The sequence below is a fragment of the Piliocolobus tephrosceles genome, chromosome 11 (assembly GCF_002776525.5).
Source record: "Piliocolobus tephrosceles isolate RC106 chromosome 11, ASM277652v3, whole genome shotgun sequence".
In the NCBI taxonomy this organism is placed as follows: Eukaryota; Metazoa; Chordata; class Mammalia; order Primates; family Cercopithecidae; genus Piliocolobus; species Piliocolobus tephrosceles.
Window position 1 is genome coordinate 58,844,844 of NC_045444.1, and position 21,583 is coordinate 58,866,426.

Consider the following 21,583-nt stretch of genomic DNA (forward strand, 5'->3'; position numbering starts at 1 on the left):
TGTGGGGAAGGACATTAGGTTCAGGTCTTAGATCTGCTAGTTAGTTGCGGTATGAGCTCAGTTTCTTCTTCTCTAACAAGGAAAATAAGATGGGCACTCAGTTGTCAGCAGGGCTTAAATAAGATAGTCTGTTAATATCAGTGAAAGTGCTAACATTTTGTTATTAGAAATGGTATTACTCCAACATGTTTGTAGTTTTTTAAATTGTACTTCTAAGGATCTGTATGGAGAGACTACTTGATATGCCTTATCAGAGAATTCATCAGTGGCCTTTAAATGAGTCTTTTCCTTTTAAACATTTTCTAAAACTGTAGTGAAGCTACTGTCTGAGGGATGATGGAGTAAGGTAGGGGGACGGGCTCTTAAAAATGCCACCCTATGGGGTTTAGTGAACTGGGAGTTGGAATATCTTTTTCTAATAGATTTAACAATAAGCTCTTTTAGACATACAGACGGGAAAGCATTAAAATATATATGTGGTGTGTTCATGTTAACAGGTGACTGTTGATAATTAAGTCCAATATTTTTCTTCTAAACTTGGATTAAATTTTTCAAATTAAATTATTTTTGTACTAACCATCTGTCCTTGTGTTCCCAGTATGAAATGCCTTGTGATTAGTTAGTAAACTTTTACTCAATTTGAAATGTAGCTGATACCTTTTTCCCCCTTCCATATTTACTTCCTCCTCTCTTTAGACCTCAGTGGGTATCTGCCTGAAATGAATTCCTTTTTGCAGTCCTGTGTCCTCTGGGGCCAGCTGACCATGTGGAGACCTTGAGTTTGGATCCAATTTTGTCTTCATTATACACTTAATGGGCCCCACTCAGGGCCTGTTTAACTCTGTTGTTTAATGGAGTACAGGAACGTTAGAGCCACCCAGGACTAAAATGCAAGAATCTAAAAGACATGGAAGCTGAATTTAAACCACAGAGAAGTTCAAAATGCACTATGAGAAGTTATCATAGGAGGAGGAGGAGGCTGTGTGTTATGAGGGAAGCATACGGAATTCAGAAACTCAGGGTCTGTTTATATCTGGACTTTTACCCGTGTACGTCGCTTAGCATTGTCACTTCATCATTAGCAGGTCATTTCATCTCTGAGACTCAGTGTCTTCCTTGGTGAAAGTGAGGATAGTATCGTTCTAGCTGTAGTGTAAAGTTGAATAAAGCTCAAATGAGGTAACATGTGAAAGTGCTTTACAGATCATAAGGTGCTAGCAAACATTATCATCATCATCACCACCATTATCACCATCCTAACTGCTGGTAGGAAGACATGCTAGATCTGAGAATTCCGAAGTCCTGGCTACTTGAAACATCAGACTGTTTTCCTGCTTTTAGTTGCTTCAAGTCCAATTGTTGCGTTTACTCAGGTTTTGTCATTAAATTTTAAATTTGTTGATTTCCAATTATCCACTGATTTGGAAGCATGGAGTCAGAGTAGGGGAGCAGATGAGCAGGAATGTGGTCAGAAGACAGGACTGGGCCAGTTTAAAGCAACATGTTTAATATGTGTTAAAAAAAAAAAAAAAGGAGCGAATTTAACCTTGGGGATAGACCTTGTCTTAGTCTGTTTTGTGCTGCTATAACAGAATATATGAGACTGGGTAAATTTATAAAGAACAGAGATTTCTCTCTTACAGTTCTAGAGGCTGAGAAGTCCAAGGTAGAAGGGCTTACAGCTATCAAGGGCCTTCTTGCTGTATCGTATCATGGCAAAAGGCAGAAGAGCAATAGAGCATGCTTGCAAAAGAGGGCAAGAGATCCAACTCACAGCCTCAAGCTCGTTTTACAATCAGGATTAATCCATTCATGAAGTGGAGCCCTCATGACCTAAACACCTCCCGTTAGGCCCCACCTCCCAACACTGTTCAATTGGGATTAAGCCTCCAACTCCAATTGAACTTTGGACATTCAAACCATAGCATATTTCTGACAAGTGGTCAAAAGCATTCATATTGGAGTTTGATGAAGACTCTTGAAGAAAAGACCAATTCATGGTCAAACGTTAATAGAGGAAGGAAAACAGGACCTGACATTTAAAAAAATTCTGCTGGGTAAATACCTGGTGAAGTTTTACCCAGAAGATGTTTTACTCTCCTAGAAGATGTTTTCTGGAAAGGTGGGTTCGGTTGGAAGCCCGCTTCAGTTGGCAGTGTCTGGGAGAGGACTTAAGCCACAGAATCAACGTGTGTGGTCCCTGGGACCACAGAAAGCCCAACCCAAATCTGACTTCAAGCAGTGTGAAGATAAGATGCAAAATATGGTTTGGAAGAAGGCAAGGGCATTGAGTCTTTCCTTATCTTGCATTTAGGTTAGTGAAAAGAACAAATCATATATAAAAGTTATTTTGGAGGACGGAAGGGGAGAAATGATATCTATGGTCAGTGAAATAATTGGCCTCATGGAGGTGGGACAGCAGCTATGGTATCAGACCAATTTTTGTCTTCATTGATTAGGCTTCCAGTAACTACACTGTTGCCACAGCAATTTTGCTACAACAGTGACCTCTGATGACAGTGTTTAAATTCTACTATACCCCTGTACCTCCACCCCAGGACCAGGGAGCCAACAGTGAGCTGTTAAAATGTATGAGGTAGTTCCTCTCTGGGAGGCTGCTCCTACAGCAGTGTTTTCAAGTTGGAAGCCATGAAAATGGTCTGAAGTATTTTACCTTCAGATACAAGTCCTTAGTCTCATGTTGACCTTGGACTGTAATTTGGATAACCAGCACTTTTATTCCCCATTTACAGCAGGGAGGTAGATTGGTTAGGAAACCTGCGTTTGCAGTCAGTAGTGTTCCTACACTGGAACCTATCCCTGTTTGGACTAACGTTTGCAACATCAGTACTGAATTTGCCAGAAGATTCAGTTTTGCTTGAAGAAACTTATCTGAGATCACCTCCAGGCTTCTCGTACTACTTCTCAGCATAGTGCGTGCTTGAACCAGCTGGAGACTACAAAGCATTCCCTCATATATGGGAATTCTGTGCTTGTATTAATGCCACACCTGTTCCATCCCTACCATACCCTCTGAGCATTTTGAGAAGAATGATAGGGCCGATATTCAGCTGGTCCACACTTGTGTGCCCCAAAAGAGTTTTTAAGGTCTGTTCTGAATGATCTGTGCCCGTGCTGTTTAAATTGTGAGATATTTTGAACATGGTCCCTGTGATATGGTATTATTTTTTTCTGAAAAAATACATATGCAACATACTTCAATTTAGCAGACTTTTGTCATTGATCATAAAGGGGAGAAATTTAGGAAGTTCTGACGGTGCTTGAAAATCATTTGCATTTGCCTTGATTTGTTTACTTTCTGATGAAACGGAAAGATTGCTTGTAGCAAACACTATTGTTGCCCCTCTCCGTATACCCTTGGCCCATGCCTGGGTTTGTCAGCAGCTACAGTGGGCTGCCCCCTGTCCCCTGGAGGCCTCCCATTTAAAGCATCAGTATCTCTCCACTTTGTCTGAGGGTTTTCTTCAATGCTGGGGGATCTTCACAGCCCAACAAGCCAGCACAGACACTTCAGGGATTTGATGCTTCCCAGTGCGTTTGACTGTGAGGGCTGAATGCCCCTGCCTCTGCATCCCTCTATGGGTCAGTGTTGCAGTGTGTTCCACATAGTTCCTCAGTGTGTCCCCAGCAGGACAGAGCCCCAGTTGCCCATGGCGGTATTGGTTTTTCTTTCTTCCTGCCTCACTTTCCTCCTCCCTTACCTATGCCTCCTGAGACTGCCTCCCAAGACCTGGTCTCTGGGTCTGTCAGGGGAACTTAAGCTAAGACAGAATTGTTTCCTGAACTACTGGTTTAGGTTCCCAGCTGCTCACCCTGTATATTAGTCCATTTCATCCTGCCGATAAAGACATACCTGAGACTGGGCAATTTACAAAAGAAGTGGTTTAGTGGACTTAAAGTTCCACGTGGCTGGGAAGGCCTCATAATCCTGGCACAAGGCAAAAGGCACTTCTTACATGGTGGCGGCAAGAGAGAAAATGAGAGCCAAGTGAAAGGGGTTTCCCTTTACAAAAGTATCAGCTCTTGTGAGACTTATTCACTACCACGAGAACAGTATGGGAGAAACCGCCCCCATGATTCAGTTATCTCTCACTGGGTCCCTCCCACAACACATGGGAATTATGGGAGTACAATTCAAGATGAGATCTAGGTGAGGACACACAGTGAAACCATGTCACCCTGCATGGCATCTTGCCACCAACACCCCTGAATCTGTTAGAAATGCAAATTGACCAAGTCCTAGAACCTTTCATGATTTCCTCTTGCCTAGGAATGGAGTCCCAGATCCCTAATGCATCTCGGTGCCCTGAGTGCCATGGCTGCTGCTGGACTTCAGTATGTCTGAGACCAATGCAGCCATCGGGCCTTCTCTCCCTTCCTTTCCCTGCAAAGCCGCCTTCACGCCTGGCTCCTCTGCACCGCCTTTCTTCTATGGGACTTGTTTTTTCCCACTCTTTTACTTACCAGCTCCTAAGATCTTTCAGGCTTAGTCCAGCCCATTAATCTGGAGTCGCCTGTGCTTTTCCTTCCTAGAGCTTGGCGTATTTGCAATGATGTAACTCATTTTCCATTACATGTTTAACATCTCTTTCTCTAGACCAGGGATCTGCCAACAACTACAGTTTTATTAGAACACAGGCACATCCATTTATTTATATATTATGCATGGCTGCTTTCATGATATAACCACAGAGTTTAGTATCTGCAAGAGACCACATGGCTCACAAAGTCTGAAATGTTTACCATGTAGACCTTTACAGAAAAGCTTGCAGACTCCTGCCCTAGACTATGAACTCTGAAAGAAGAGTCTCCTGCTCACTGTTGGAACCTAGCACTCAGCACAGTCCCTGACACAATGTGAACATAATATTAATATGTCTGACTTGAAGCAAAGTTTCCATGAATGCCTTTCTTCCCTCCTGATTTGTCCCTTGTCTTGAGAATTGTATGGGTGCTTGGGGCAGTACTGTTCACAGCAAGGAAACATTTCCAGATCTAGAGTGTGTGTTACCCCCTTCTTTTAGTTCTTTATCACACAGAAATGAGATTCCCACCCCTACTGTCATGTTCAGTAGGCAATGCCTTTTTTTTTTTAATAGGCGATGCTTTTTATAGAGAGAGAGAGCTTTTACGATTCTTTTTTTTTTTCTTTTTCTTGCCCATTTGTTTCAGACCAAGTGGGACATGATGCCCTATGCAAAGTGTTTTCCAGATTCTTGCTTGGATGAAAAGAATCTCACTTCCACTTTTACGTGGGAAAGCATGCCCTAGCTAGATTTATTTTGAAAAATTGGCTGGGCGCAGTGGCTCATGCCTGTAATCCCAGCACTTTGGGAGGCCGAAGTGGATGGATCACCTGAAGTCAGGAGTTCGACACCAGCCTGGCCAACATGGTTAAACCTTGTCTCTGCTAAAAATACAAAATTAGCCAGGCATGGTGGCACACGGCTGTAATTCCAGCTACTAGGGAGGCTGAGGCAGGAGAACCGCTTGAACCTGGGAGGCAGAGGTTGCAGTGAGCCGAGATCACGCCACTACACTCCAGCCTGGGCAACAAAGTGAGACTCAATCTCAAAAAGGAAAAGAAAAAGAAAAAAGAATAAGAAGAATCAGGGTATAGTGAAGTAAAGAAAGATAATAACTTTAAATTTAATGGAACAGGATATGAAAATGTCCATATTCTATGCTGCTGTTACCATTTTTAGCATACAGTTTTATCGTCTCACTCATTTACTTAAAAAAAAATTAACAGTTTTCCAAGCATCTCTGTAATGCTTATAGGAACTTCTCCAATCTGATTCCCAAGGTGTCCTTATAATCTTATCTCCTGTTATGCTCTAGGGCAGGGGTTGTGAAACTATGGCCTGTGGGCCAAATCCAGACTACTGCCTGGGTTTGTAAATAAACTTTTATTGGAACACAGCCACACTCATTTATTCATATATCATTTATGCTTGCTTTAGTGTTATAATGGCAGAGGTGAGTAGCTGCAACCGGCACTGTATGGGCTACAAAGCCCAAGAGTTATTGGTCCTTTACGAAAAGCTTTGCTGATCGCTGCTGCAGGGAGCCTTTTATGTCTGACCACTCCTGTCTCTTCTCACAGTTCCTCTGCTTGCTAAACCTTTTCATGCATCTGAGCCTTTGCCTATACTGTTCCCTCCGCCTAAAGGCCACTCTCCCCTTTCCTACTTAGAAACTCCTGCTACAAGCTAGTGAGGCCCTGAGTGGTTTTTTTCATCTTCTTTGTGAGACTTCTGGATTCCTCAAAATGTATTTTTTTCCTCTTCTAGGCTCCCACAGTGCTTTGTCCAGATATATATTAAAACCCATATCATTTTTATTAGTATCATAATTCACATTCTTGTGTTTATCTCTTACTACAGTATGAGCTGTAGAGGATGAGTTCCATATCTTTATTTAATTCTGCATCTTCCGTGCATCCATCCAGGAGCCTGGAACCAAGTAGATGCTCAAGAAGTCACTGATTAATAACTGGCGGGGCGGGGGGAGGGGGTAGTTGAATATTATTAACCAGTGCACAGAAAAGAGTGTGGGGGTAATGAGAAACACACGCAGCAGTTGGAGGAATTATAGAAGTTTAACTGTAAAGTATTTAGGAATTATTTTTGTTCTACATTTTCCCTGTTCTGTCACCTCCCAGATGGGGAAAAAAGCCAAGGCTGAACAGGAGGCTTGACCAAGAAGACGGGGGAACATAATGCCCAGCTCTCCTGTATCTCAGTCTGTTGCTCTTTCCATGTGCAGCACCATCAGCAGAGGCTTTTCAGTGGGGATGGACTAGACACAGCGTGTTAATTGGAGAGTTATTAGTAAGATTGTTAATACTTCTTTCCACAGTGGAAGAAATGGAGTATTTGTTGGTGGACCAACTTCTAATAGTAAGTAGGAAGCAGATTAGAAAAGTTTAGCATTAGCTCTGTCTTTCATTTGTGGACCAGTAAGTTGATTTTCTCTCTCCCTCAAGTTTTCCCTTTGAAAAGTAAGGATAATTCTCAGCCCCAAATACTGTCTTTACCTTCTCTGAAAATATGAATCCTTTTAAAAAGCTGCTTTGAATCCATCATGGCCTTTGCAATATCAGCTTGGTGATGTGGCTTGTTATGATCGAATTAATATTTGTCTCCTTTTTCATGAAAGATTGAATTCAATAGGGAAAGCAGCCTTTTTCAAGAGTGTCTCATATTTATCTGAGGGATGGTGGTTTCATGTTGCTAGAGCCAGTTAACTGCTGGATGCTTCATGCTCTCCAGTTGCCTAGTGGGGAGAATTTGACCTGGCAAAGAGCCCAGTTGTCCGTCTTCCTGGGGCTGGTAATCACTTATGGGGTAACAAAGGTGAACTTTAATTGACTTCCTAGACACCTCTTCACCGAGGTAAAGATGCAGAGAAGAGGAAAGACAACCGTGAGTGCTGACGAGCAACTTCTGAGATTGATAGGCAGTTTAGATCTAATTTTAAATACTAGGAGAATCGTATTTATCATCTCAAAGATCATATTTGAATGAGAACTTACAAACTAGAACCTCTCTTTTAATACTTATGAAGTTACGTTTTAAGAGTGTGGCACTCTTTTTTTTTTTTTGGCACTCATTTTTTTTTTTTCCTTACTAAAGAGCTGGAAGAGATCCCATGACACTGTCTCCTTTCAAGTTAATGGACTTTTAACATCCTTTTGGCGTGTTTTATAAAAAAAGAAAACCACTTTTACTGGATTTTCATTTTTCAAGATTTGACAATAATACTTATACATAGCAGTAATGTCAACGAAGAGTCTTATTTGCTTACAAACGGATTTCAATTGTTGAGAGACCAATTTACGTATGGTTGCTAGAAACATGGGCAGCATTTGGTATCCGTTCATAGAACTACTTTGCAATTAGGATGGTGTCCAAATAACAAATGCCTCTTCTCCCGCAGAGGTCATTTCTTCTAGTAATTCCCACTCATAGAACGAGGTTTTACAAGGGAACATATTTATACGCAAGGACAGGCTTTAATCATACACACACACACACACACACACACACACACACACATATGCACCATTCATTCTTTCTCATTCCCTGTGAGAATACACATACACAGACACACACTCACACCCACACCCCCCCCCCCCCACACACACACACGCAGGCTACCCACTGCATCACTAATCTGATTTGTTACTTTCAAATGTCAATCAGCAAGGAAAATTTTTAAAATATAGATGGACATTTTGTAAGATTTGAGTCAATGTCAGTATTTAAACTCCTGGACCATATGTGGCTTCCCTTAGCAGATTTTGCACAGGAAACTTACTCCAGTATGCAAGACTGTGAGTTGCTCTCTATTCCTGGGTTTTTATCTACCAGTGTCTGGGAATGTTTCGTGATGTGCTGGGTTTATTTCTGTAGCCGTAGAAGGCAGAAAGATGCATGCTTCAATATTTTACAGTTGTCAAGCTCAAACTCCACTTGGGCCGATGCCTGCAGACTGAAGGCAAGACTTGACCAGGCATCTTAATAGTAAACAGTGCATTTAGAACATGTGAGGAAGGAAGGTCCAATGTGAACTGAAAATAATTTAGAGGGTTTTTATTTTGGCAGCTGAGGTTCTGACGCCAGATGCCTGATTTTGTCTAAGGAAGACTGATGGTAACATTTGTAGTGGCTCTATTTAAGGAGAGGAAGTTGATGACTGATAAGAGCTGGGGCTTAGAGTCAGGACTTTGATGACTGGCGACAGCCATTTCCACAATTGTCCTTGGGGACTATTGGGTGACCTTTTGTTGCCTCTTCTGCCCTTTTTTTCAGGAGAGTAGATTTCTAATTGGGCTACATTACAGGAGACTCTTAAAGAGTTTTCTTCGCAAGGAAGTTAGGCTTTATATAAGTGAACCTTCTTTTGAAGAGTCATCATTGGTTATTTTGGGGGGTATTATTTCTCCACTTCTGCAAATAAATAAACCAGTGAGGAGGGCTTAGAATCTCATCCATTTAGAACTTCATCCATTAAAACTTCCTCCTCTTGGTGCTAAACAGCCAGGTTACGTTTCTCTCCTCTGTCCAATGTGTCTGTAGGCTGTAGTTCCTAGCATCTTCAAACCTAGACAGACAGCTTCACATGAATCTGCAAGAAGCAGGGAGGGAACCATTGAGAGTACCCCTGCAAACCATTTCTTGCTATTTTCTAGACTGTGAGGGAAAGATCTTGTCAAATAATTTCTATTCTTTCAGTGGATACATAATATGTGGGAATTCAGTGCAAAATGAAAACATGGGGCCTTTCGTTAAAAAATTATTAAGAGACCAGTTGTGGTGGCTCACGCCTGTAATCCTAGCACTTTGGGAGGCCTAAGTGGGCAGATCACTTGAGGCCAGGAGTTCGAGACCAGCCTGACCAACATAGCAAAACCCCATCTCTACTAAAAATACAAAAAATTAGCCAGGTGTGGTGGCACGCACCTATAGTCCCAACTACGCTGGAGGCTGAGGCATGAGAATCGCTTGAACCTGGGGGGTGGAGGTTGCAGTGAGCTGAGATCATGCCACTCCACTCCAGTCTGGGCGAGAGAGTGAGACTTGGTTTTTTTTTTTTTTTAAAAAAGAATTTCAAAATGGTAACAACACAGTGTTAAACCAGGCACTGACCCTTCTGAACATGCGGTTCTATGTGACTACACAAATCTCACACCCATGAAGCCAGACTACACAAATCTCACACCCATGATTTTATCTTTCTTCCCTTTGTGAGTTTCATGGGTGATTCTTATGTGATCTTAACAAACATTACTCTATGATATCTGTCAGATATTAAGTTTCAGTTATGTGTCCCTGATGTCTCCTGGTTTAACTCAATCTCTCAATGTATATTTTGTCTCCTTTTCCTTCTCCTTTTAAAAAGACATTTTCTATAGAAGCCAGCTTTAATTTCTGCTTTTATGGCCCTTTCCCTCTGTCATGACATCTGTTTATCTCAAAATTCTGGGCTGGTATTAAGTTAAAAGGTTCATGCTGGAAAAGTGTGACTGATTCCAAGAAACAAAGAGTCAAATTCATTGACAGTGGTTCTGCGTGGTGGGATCAGAGGCAGATGGAAGGGGACGTGGATGGGTGCACGTGCAGCATGGAAGGATGGGCGGGTGCCTGACGTCCTTTTCAGATAAACAGTGGAGTACAGAGGGTCAGGTGTAAAAACAGTGACAGAATGGGACTTGGTCTGCCTTTTTTTCAATTGACAAAGAAAATTCTGATGACATAAATACAAGAAGTTTTCGAGTATAAATACAAATATACTTGAAAGCTGCACATTTGCTGTCATTGGTAGTAAGTTCCTCCAACATAGTAGATGGGAATTCTTTTCCATTATCAGAGCCCAAGAGAGGGGAAGAAGAGCTGTCTTCGAATGATTGAACATGCTCAGGTCAGCAAGTCCCCCTCCTTTTCTCTTTACTGCTTCCTTCACCCATTTTTTATAAAATGACCATGAATACCAACAGTGGAAGGAAGTCACAGTGAATGAAAATGGATGAAGAGCAGTTCCCAGCCCTTTGCCCTGTGAATGGTGGGGTGGCAGTAAGGGGAGATGGTGGGAGCAGGGCGGATGTGAGGGGTGGAGCAGTCTTGGATATTCCTGAGCATCCACTGGCAGATGCTTGCCCGTTCCCCTGAGAGCTCTGTCCCTGAGGTCCGGCTAGGACATCCTCATGCTCCCCATCAATCACTTTCTTTTCATCAATTAATGGATTGTGTTTTGGAATCAGGTTTTTACCTAGCTGCATAAATATGATGCAAAACCTTAACTATTGACTCTGTTGCCCTTTCCTTATCAATAGTTGAATATGTGCCCTGGTCAACCTTTCATTTCAGCTGCTGCTAAGACGGACAGTCCCTAAGCACATCAATGCCCCTCCCTAGTTATTCCCAGTCTCTCAGCCTTTCTGACTCAGGACTGTTTCCTAACCCACAAGAGCTTGCACAGCCTAAACTCCAGATCATTGAGAAGTTTTGTAGGGGACAGAGGGAGTTAGTGCTTCTGAAGGTTCGCCTCAGATAGCAGGGGATTGCAGTCTACAGATATGTGCCCCAGATTCCTGTCCTTTGGAGGCACAATTCTGAAATGCATTCAACAAGAGTCCTCAATGGGACAACTGGCTCCTTAACACAGCCTGCTTTCTTTCCTTCCTTCCCTGTCTCACTTGTCCTGACTTTCACTCCTGCTTCCTGGGATGGATCGTCTCCCACATGAGCTGCATCTAGGCTCTGCTTTCACGTTCTGCTTTCAGAAAAGTTCAGACTAAGAGATGCCCCTAAAGTGAATAGGATTCAGTTTTGGCCAGGCTAGCATGCGTATATGGCAGACTTCTGCATGCCTTGGCCCAACTGTGGCATCCTTGGGACAAAGGTCTTTAAACTGATAAGTAAAAGAGAAAGTAAAAAAATTAGAGATATCCTTTACATTGAAAAGTTTCCCTTCTATTTATGGCATCTCATTTTGTATTGATCTATGCAGTAAACATTTCCAAAAGCCCCCTTCTGTCAGGCACCATGCTATAGGCTGGTGCTAGAATGAAAGCAGATAGTCTATTAAAGAGAGACGATGCTAGAAATCTCCCCAGAGTACAACGAAGATCCCATGGAAATGGTCAGCTGTGGGTCCACAGCGAGGAGTTGTACAAGATGAATGGATAAGAGCCAGTGGGACAGAGAGAGGAAGCACATTAGATGGGAGGATGCCCGGGCAAAGGCAGGGAGGCACAGACAGCCCCGTCCTGGGAGAGAACTGCAAGCAGCTGGGGCCCAGATGGAGGTTAACTTAGAATCAGGAGATGAAGGTGTCGACCACATGTCCCGTGTGAAAGTCAGTGAAGGGAAGAGGAGCATTTCTGAAACATCAGGGGCACAGTAACAACCCCATTCCGTAAAGTTTACACTTTATAAAGCAAACCCCCAGATGGCTACCCTGAATCACGGGAGTTGAGCACAAGACTTTTGATTCAGGATTCATTCTAGGCTTTCAAAAACTCTACTATACTAACTTATTTCCATGTTTTACGAATTCAATTTTTTGTTTTAGTTAGAGCCTCAGGTGTTTAAGGTATTAGTCACTATCAAATTTTATATGAAGCATTTATTCAGAGCAAATCTTAACTTTGTCTTCTTTAGAAGAAAGGGCTCCAGGAATGCCTGTAAGTCTTGAAGTAATATCAATCGAAAGCACCTTCCCTGAAGCTCAATTCATTGAGCCAGAGAAAGGTCCAGACTGCAGTTGATCTCCCGTCCTGCCTTGGGCATCACTGTCTGACCTCTTGCCACTACCAATGTGCATCTGTTTCCAAATGCACTTCCAGTCTTGGCCACTTTCATTGCATTGTCGATGTTTACAATGCCACAGTCTGATCGGTTAGGTCCAAGCTAGCAGAAAATTCTGCCCAAATCTTTGCTAAAGATGCTACTGGAAAGCCCCTGTTTTAATTCATTGTTCTATACAAAGACTTCTTCTTTCTTGAATTTGAAGATGTAAAGAATCAGAGCAGATGTCTCTGTGTGTGCAGTGCACACATCATGGGCAAGACTGGTCACCGTGTTGAGTTCTGCATAATCCACAGCCTTGTCCCTACAGACCACTGCACCACCTTCTTCTTTTGCTCCAAGGAGCATCCTCACTGCCTGCTTGGCATGGAGTGGCCGGTAGAGAACCTTAGAGTCTAGTGGTTTCCCTATTCAGATCTGTGCTTAGGACTTTTTCAGTTCATTTACACCTTCATCATGGACGCTCTCCTGTAGAAACAGTTGTGTACTCTCAATAGTATATCACTGGCCGGAGATTCCCTTTGTGCTGTGCAAGATTGCTTTCCTGTGATGGCTTCCAAATTTTAAACTCCCTTTCATTTCTCAAATCAGGACTAAGCTTTATAAAAATTCTAACTCTCACTGTTACACTTTTCTTTCTGATTTCCTTCTCTTTTTATTAGTAGGAAAAGGATTTAGTGGGAGAGAGTAGAAGAATTATTTTGTGAAAAATGAAGATTTATTTTGGAAATGAGCATAAGTGACTCTGACCAGAGAAGTAGGAAAAGAATGGAACATTCATTTCAGTCTGAATAGGAAATTTAGACTGACTGCATGAATGAGGACTTAATGAGAATAGAAAGCTGATCTGTGACTTGGTGAAAAGTGGGTGCCAAAGTCTGGCTTTGCTCTGAGGGTGCATTTCAGAGAAACTCAAAGGAATGGTATCAGTGTCTTGCCATCTGTTTTCTTGTTCCAGTTTGTACCAAGCTTCTAAAACCACTCATATTTACACATGCACATGCATACTCTATTTTGGCCTTTAACTTGGGCAGTGAACATTGCATAGTCATTATTGCAGAACTGGACTTGAACTGTCTTGAACTTTCTGCATGTTTGTTGCCCAATTGATGTTATGTACATCAAGCCTTTTCAAAGAATGCCAAGCAGAAGAACTGATTTTTGAATTTTCTTCAGAGAGCTCTCCATAGCTTCTGGTGTGTGAGTGAAGGTGGGGAGCGATTTGTTGTTACTTTTTGGGTCTGTTTTAAATGCTCCCTTGGCAGCAGCCCAGCAACCACTTCGCTTTCATGTTTTTCATTTATCTTTGTTTTTAATCTTTTAGAGGCAGCAGCTGGATTCTGCTTTTAGTACTTATCCTTGATTCCCTGTCCTGTTCTGAGCCATTTGGTTGGGTTTGGATTTTTTGAAAGGCATGTGGCATCTTACTTGTCCATAGGATTTAATGAAAAGTTTGGCTTTTTGGCACTTGTCATTGGTCACTGCTGGAAAATGGAGCCAGGGAGTATCTCCAAAGAGTCGTAGACCTTTTTCTACCCTTGCAGCCTTCTCACCTGAGGGCTGAATGCTTTTCCTTCAACTCTCTGCTTTGGGGAAAGATCACAGACACACACTTTCCCTGAGATAAACTGCATTTGTTGATTTGTCGTTTACATGAACATGCCCCCAAAAGGCTTATTTCCTGAGTTATTGGTCAAGATTTTCTTTGAATTTAGTTATTGCCAAAATGATTTAGTTTTATATGCAATATTTTACATAGAAGTAATCTACTTCTAACGTGGTTCTCTGAGACTGCCAAACCCAAGTTTTATGCTGATATAATTTGCCCCAAAAGTATGTGCTCAGGTCACCAAGGGCACTCAGAGATGAATATCATATTTTTGTATATGGGGAAAAGGGAGTTGGGAGAGGAGGGGTAAAAAGAAGACTTTCTCAAAACAAACAAACAAACACACAAACCAGAATTTGCCCCAAAACCATGCAGAATGATTGGCTTACCTAGATTGTGAATTGATAGGATGAGCCATATTATTATAACGATTTAGAAATTAACCCACTTTTGATCTGATTCTTTACATTCCCGTTGCCCTGGCATCCTCTTCCATAACAGCTTTATTTGGGAAAATTATAGTGAAAAATGGAGGCTTTTCTGTGAAATAAACGAGCAGTGAGAAAGAGAGATCATAAAGACGTTCGTTGAGAAGTCAACATTTTAAACATTTCTTTACAATCTTCCATTCTTATGCCAGATTACATGAACTGCCGAACTTCACACACATTGGAGGAATTTAACATAGAATAGGAAAATGGAGGCTACTGAAACCGTCAGGATTTATTAACCTTCCTTTTCGGGTCTTTGATTTGAAATGTCCTTATTGAGATAGGACAGAATAAAATTACCCAGTGAATGAAGCATTTTAGAATTTACAAGAAGATTTATTTTAATCGACTTTTTATCCTTTGTTGAGGTAAGATAATTTTCAGGATACATCATTATGGCACACTGATTTATAATCTACAGGTTAGAATATAACTGCAAGTTGTGTTTAATTCTCTTGCTCATGTTTTGTATTAAGCATATTCCTTTATATACAGAGTTTTTTATAAACAGCTATTTAAAGCTATTTATATAATCAAAATAATATTTATAGATATTTAGAAAATGATTAATCTTAGGATTGTGACAAAGCAGAAAACCTTACTGTGTGGGTTTGCCACCAACACCATCCCACCCCCCCCCCAAAAAAAATCCGGTTTTGGTTAAGTTCCCTGATGAGCATCGTGAAAATTAGTTTCTTTTGGAATGATCATACAATTGAAAGACTGATTTAAATTAGAAGGGCACATTGGGCTTGGCAGAGGGCATTGTGAAAAAGCAAAGCATAATTTTCCTCCAAACAAAGACAAGCTTGTTGGAGAGCATGCTTTATTGCCTGGAAATTCTATATATATGCAAAGTTGTTCATCAATTCACTGTTGGTTTTTGTGTGCTTGGTTTCTCTTTTTGTTTGGAAAAATCAAATGCTGAGAAAAGTAAGCATAACTCTGCATGCTACAGGTACTGAGAAATCGACACATGCCAGTTCTCTTGGCATGCAATGTTCCTGTGTGGTGCCTAGGGAGGGATGGTCAGATTTGGGCTCCGTGTGGGTAAAATCGGCATATGTGCTTCACCAGAACCTGCCCAGAATTTCTGGAAAATGACTTCCCTGCATCTTTTTCTGATCCCTCCCTCTGACAACCAGGAGAATATATGGGGCAAGTTAGGCCCATATCCTGAAGTCCACTCAGTGTTTTCTCTTTTTTTAACAACTTCATTGAGGTATAATTCACATTGCATACAATTCACCCATTTATACTGTATAATTCTGCAGCTTTTTCAGTATGTGCACAGCCACCACCACAGCCAGTTTTAGACCATTTTTATTATTCCAAAAAGACACCCCACATCCCAGTTAGTACCCTCCTGAGACTCAGATTCGGGTGAATTAATTCAGTGAAATGAAGGTGATCATTCTCTAGGATGCTGGGTTTCTTTTGTTTGTTTGTTTGTTTGTTTTTATATGTCTAGAGAGACATGGTCTTGCTCTGTCACCCGGACCGGAGTGCAGTGATGTGATCGTGGCTTACGGCAGCCTTGACCTCATAGACTGAAGCAATCATCCTGCCTCATCCTCCCAAGTAGCTAGGACTACAGGCACATGACACCATACCTAACTAATTTAAAAATTTTTTTATAAAGACAGAGTCTTGCTTTGTTGCCCAGGCTATTCTCGAACTCCTGGCCTCAAAGGATCCTCTTGCCTCAGCCTCCCACAGTGCTGGGATTACAGGCATGAGCCACCACGCCCAGACTCTAGGATGCTTTTGAATGGGAGTTTTTATGTATTTTATTTTATTTTATTTTTGTTTTATTTTATTTTATACTGCAAACATCAGCCAGAGAGTTCTCATCTTTGGAATTGCCTTTTTCACTTCATGTCTTAGCTTCACGGCACAGCAACTATGTTTAATACTCATCACATGTACTGTACTTTATAGTTTGCAAAGCACTTTTGCACAAGCTCCAGATGAGAGGCCTGGCTGGCAGTGGAACAAGGTTGGGGGTAAGAAGTTCCCTGGTGACTGGGCTGGAGGAGGAGGGACTGTATTATTTGGCAACATCACTGGGGTTGGCTGCAGGCTGCAGGCTGCAGGCTGCAGGCTGAGCACAGCTGTGTAGGGACTCCGGGGTGGCAACAGCAGGAGAGCCAGTAACCAAAGTGGATCCAAGTTAAAAAGAGGGATGTGGAACCAGGTGGATTTCTGTACGGAGGCTGGGGGATTTAGAAGTCAAACATCCAGATGGAAGATCCTCAAAGCAGAAGCTAAAGATCTGAAAGGAAGGTGGAGATCATGGTAGACATCCACACGATATGAGCTGCAGGCTGGAGGAAGGAGAGACTGGAGTGGGGACAGAAGAGTCGAGAAGGTGGCTGCTGAATCCTGTACCCTGTGAAAGAATCCCGCCTGCTCGCAGGGCACCCCACCTCCCACTCAGCATTGCCAGACTGTCTTCTGTTTACTCTGAGTAGCTCAGGTGCTTGCTTTTTTGTCCCCCACCATTTTTCCCTAATATTTTTCCTCTGACCCACTTCACTCTGTGGACCCACTGGGACAAGCTCCTCTGGGCAGCATCCTCCCTCAGATGCAAATCCCTGACACCCATGGATGAGGTGAAGAGGCATTGGGCAGGCGTCCAGCTCCTTGGGATGTGGGCTGGCCGGACCTGCTCACTTGCACCTGTAGGAGGGTATAGAGGACAAACAAGAATGCCCTGGAGAGACAGGTGGGTAGGGAGGTTAGGAGAGATTCCCCTGGCTCCTGGGTCCAGGTTCAGAGTCCCTCACCTGATTGCCCTCCCTATGGGCCACCACACATCTGTCCTGAAAGGTGTCACATTCAGCTTCTGACACTGTCGTGGAAGGGAGGAGAGTCCTTTTTTGTCCAGATTAGCTGTGTGCCATGTGTTTAGGTGAGAAAGTGGCTGGCAATGATGTCTCTCCCTGCAGGACTTCTAAGGAAGGTTTAGTGAGGCACTCCCCCACTCCCTCAGGTTTTCTTTCCTGCAGATTATCTTTGTTTTTTCCCCCAATTTAAATATACCTCACTGTATTCAATATACGCTGCTTAAAAGCTGTGTATATATCGACGTGGGCAAAATGCAGTATCATTTTTAAAACACCAAGCATTTTATTTAAATCTGCAATAAAATCAAGAATATCTGTATGTTACAAATGCTGAAAAACACACATTCATGTTTTATACTTTGGGTTTTCATAAGCATGGCACACCTGTATCATATTGTTTAGATTTTGCATTGGCTGGTAAAAAGGTAGGTTGGTAGAAAGGTCGTTTTTCTTCTTCTAGTACTATATAAATAATTTATAGGAAAGCCCAATGTAGCTATTTTCTGATGGGGAAATTGGCGTTTGAAGTTGGGTTTCTAGATTGCAGCAGAAATCTGTTTTAGTGCATGAACAAAGATTAATCCACACAGGAAAGTGTTTGCAGCAGAAATCTGTTTTAGTGTGTGATCATAGATTAATCTGCATAGGAAAGTGAGACTCTTGACTTGTGTTAACATTAGAGGTTTGATATATGGTGTCCTTAGGCCTCAGGGAAGTCCGGTGTGGAGAATACAAGGAAGCCAGAATATGCTTCCCAGAAAACCTAGTTATAGAAGCTGTACGGCTGACCCCTGAGGGCAGTGGCCAATGATCAAAATAACAGTGCCAAAGGAGGCCAGCAAATTCAGACTTGACTCATGATGGCATTGAGGCCGGGAGGGTCTGTTTTTCTGCAGAAGAGATTTAGCGACAGTGAAAGAACAAAAAATCAGACAGCTGATAGCATCAAGGCTCTGGGTCAGCTGTGATGGGTGGGTGGTATTTCAGGCTAGAACTAGAGGTATGCAGGAGAAGAGACATCCTGTATGTAGACATGGCAAGGAGAAGGCAGGCCGTGGACCGCATGTAGGGCCGAACTCCATCCCAGCAAGGGAACACGGACATGCTCATCAAGGAAAAAAGCCAAGCACATGAGGTGGATTAGGGAACGCTGTGACTTTGTTGCCCTGAGGTACAGCCCTTCCTTCTACCCTTGGACTCCTCCCCTCATGCCGGATAACTGGACACATGGGCACCCAGGGGCAGCTCTACACCTTTCCTGATGGTGGGGGCGGAGTTCTCTACTCTGAAAAGGTCTCACTCGAGAGGCAGAGGCAGAATGGGGGACAGCAGAGCCTGGAATTGAGTTGAGGAAGACAGGTGGACAGAATAAATGCAGTAAGAGCAATCATTTAAAGCTGCAACTCTGACTCCTTTCCATTTTTGGATAATTTTTAGGTTTCCGTTGCTGTTACTGTTGTTTAGAGACAAGCTCTTGCTCTGTCACCCAGTGTGGAGTGCAGTGGCGTGATCATAGCTTACCCTAACTTCCACCTCCTGGGTTCAAGGGATGTTCCCACCTCAGCTGCCCGAGTAGCCAGGACTACAGGCATGTGCTACCATACCTGGCTCATTTTTTAATTTTTTGTAGAGATGGGTCTTGCCATGTTGTCCAGGTGGGTCTCAAACTCCTGGCCTCAAGCAATCCCCCCACCTCAGCCTCCTGAAGTGTTGAGATTACAGGCATGAGCCACTGTGCCTGGCCAATTTTTCGTTTTGATATAATTTTAAATATATCTAGCACAGTTGCAGGAATAACACAAAGGACTTACCTAGAATTTTTCCCAAATTCTGCCAATTGTTTACATTTTGCCCCATTAGCACCAACCTCCCTTTCTCGCCTATATTTTTCTGAATGATTTGAGACATTGTACTCTTTTGCCCCTAAATACTTGAGGGCATGTTTCCTTAGAGCAAGGGCATTTTCTTATATAACCATAAGACTGTTGTCAAAATCAGCAAAGCTGGTTCCTTTTATCACTAATAATAATACTTAAACACCATCCATAATGTTTTATGATTTCTGTTCTATTATTTTTAAACTGTCAATGATTGAAGTTTTCATTTAAAATGTAATTAAGGTTCTTTTTTTCTTCCCACAGTGTTGACAGAGAAAACACATACATTATTTTTTTTTCAAATATATTACATGGGAGCTTTTGCCAAGTTTACAGAAATACAATTGAACATGGAGTTACAACATAATGACACCAATTAGATAAAGTCATCAGAGAGATCAAAGGAATTTTCTGAGTGACATGCTTTATATCTGTTTACCTTGGAATTAAGTATTTACAGTGCTATCTCATTTTTGAGAATAAAACTGAAATCATAAATGGGCCACACTTGGGTTTCTTAAAACTAAATTTTCACCAATGAGTATTTTTGGCATTAATTCCGAGAGCACAGACTAGGCACTCTATTCCTCTGTACTTCCTTTTAAAATACAAAATTGATTAGTATCCCTAGATTCTGATGAATTAAATTTAGGTTTTGTTTTTATTGGCATCAAGTGATCGTCATGCTTCTCCTGTCCCTTCTCTTAAAGCAGGAAGCTTATTCATAAAGAACATCACAGAGAGATTTGACCATGTACATCCTATGATTTAAAATGGCTTCTTTCATCCTATCTCCAAATCACTAACATTATGTTTGTAGGTCTTCATGCATTAGGCTGATTTTTCTTTCAAGCATTAGTTTTTTGAATGAAAATGTGCCCTTTGGCAGAATCAATCTGAGAAGCAGTGATGAAGTAGAGGAAATGAGAACTAATATTTATTGCGTCCCTGGGTTGTGAGGAGCTTTACTTGAGTTATCTCATTCAGTCCTTCCATCAACCATGAGGGGTGCCATGGTAATATTTCTGCTTTATTACTGAGGAATCAGAACCTCCGAGTGGTTGAAAAATTCAATCAGTGATTCTTTCACTCAACAACTATTCCCTGAGAGCTTCTTCCTATGTCCCAGGCAAGTGTTCTAGGGTCTGGGTATGCACTGAGAGAAAATAGATGCCGTCCTGCCCTTCATTAGTCTGTGGTTAACAGAGGAGAAAAGCACTGAGTCACTCCACACTCAGATGCAGAGCATAATGACATGTTACCTGGGCATGCCAATGACGGAGACGTGATGATGAGGGAGAGAATAACTGGGGGACTCATGTGGACTGGGGGTTGGGGAAGACCACACTGAGGAGGTTATATGTAAGCTCAGGTGGGGAGAAAATGGCAAGGGCAAGTGGCAGAAGTACATTCTAGGCAGCAGGAGGCTTCAGGAGGAAAGCTTCGTGTGTTGAAGGATCTGAAAGAGGGCAGAGTGGCCGGAAAGGAATGAATAGGGGAGGTGAGTCAGGGCTGAGGCTGGAGGGAAGGCAGAGGCCAGTTTATGTATGGGCTCACAAGTCTTGTTAACACCAGTGGAGATTTGTATAGCTGGGATTGGAGCCCATGTCTGCCTGGATCTTCATTTTATTTTTTATTTATTTCTTTGAGACAGGGTCTCCCTCTCTTGCCCAGGCTGGAGTGCAGCAGCATGACCTCAGCTCACTGCAGCCTCAACCTCTTGGGCTCAAGTGATCCTCCCACCTCAGCCTCCCGAGTAGCTGGGACTACAGGCATGCACCACCACAGTCACTTAACTTTTGTATTTTTTGTAGAGATGGGCGTGCACCATGTTGCCCAGGCTGGTCTCGATGCCTGGATCTTTAAGCTTATATTTTCCCAACTCTCTCGGCCCTGCCCTCTCTCATGCCTCACCCCCTCAAACATGTGGCAGCCTAATATTCTGTTCCACACAATTTTGCAGAATAGCTAAAGCACCACTTTCATTATTGACACTTCCTAGCCTTCATGCTGGGAGAAGTAGGGCCTACTCTGTTATTTGATGATACGAGAAAGTATGGGCCTGGGTGAGACCCGTAAGAACATACCCTGCAGAGAAAACAGAGTTGAGAATATCTAGAGTGGAGAGATGTCAGAAACCAGGATCCACTCAAATGACTCAAGGGGTGCAAAATTCCACCATAAACAGAGGCTTCCAAAACCACACAGAGCTGTATTACGGTGATTCCTGCTACATATATGCAGTAAGTATATATTGGCTTAGATTGACAAGGATGTTTTCAGATTGTTCATGGGAACTTGGAGTAGCAATAATAGAAAAAATGATAATGGAGGGGAATGAAGAAAGTCATTGCAAACGTGTGGGCAGAAAAGCTAGTGGAGTTTAGAAGGAATTGAAGTAGAAAGTCTCGGCCGGGTGCAG

The 21,583-nt window shown here is 42.4% G+C and overlaps 1 protein-coding gene across 21 annotated transcripts in view; it reads left to right on the forward strand.

The window, feature by feature from the left end:
- RAPGEF4 (Rap guanine nucleotide exchange factor 4) overlaps positions 1–21,583 on the forward strand; it is a 312,185-nt gene that overhangs the window by 140,832 nt on the left and 149,770 nt on the right. Inside the window, exon 1 of one of the 21 annotated variants that reach the window (XM_023185994.1) lies at positions 8,250–8,359. The exons of the other annotated variants lie outside the window; for them this stretch is intronic. The gene's annotated coding sequence lies outside the window, so the exon portion shown is untranslated. Of the gene's footprint in view, positions 1–8,249; positions 8,360–21,583 lie in introns of those variants that run through there. 21 annotated transcript variants of the gene reach the window in all.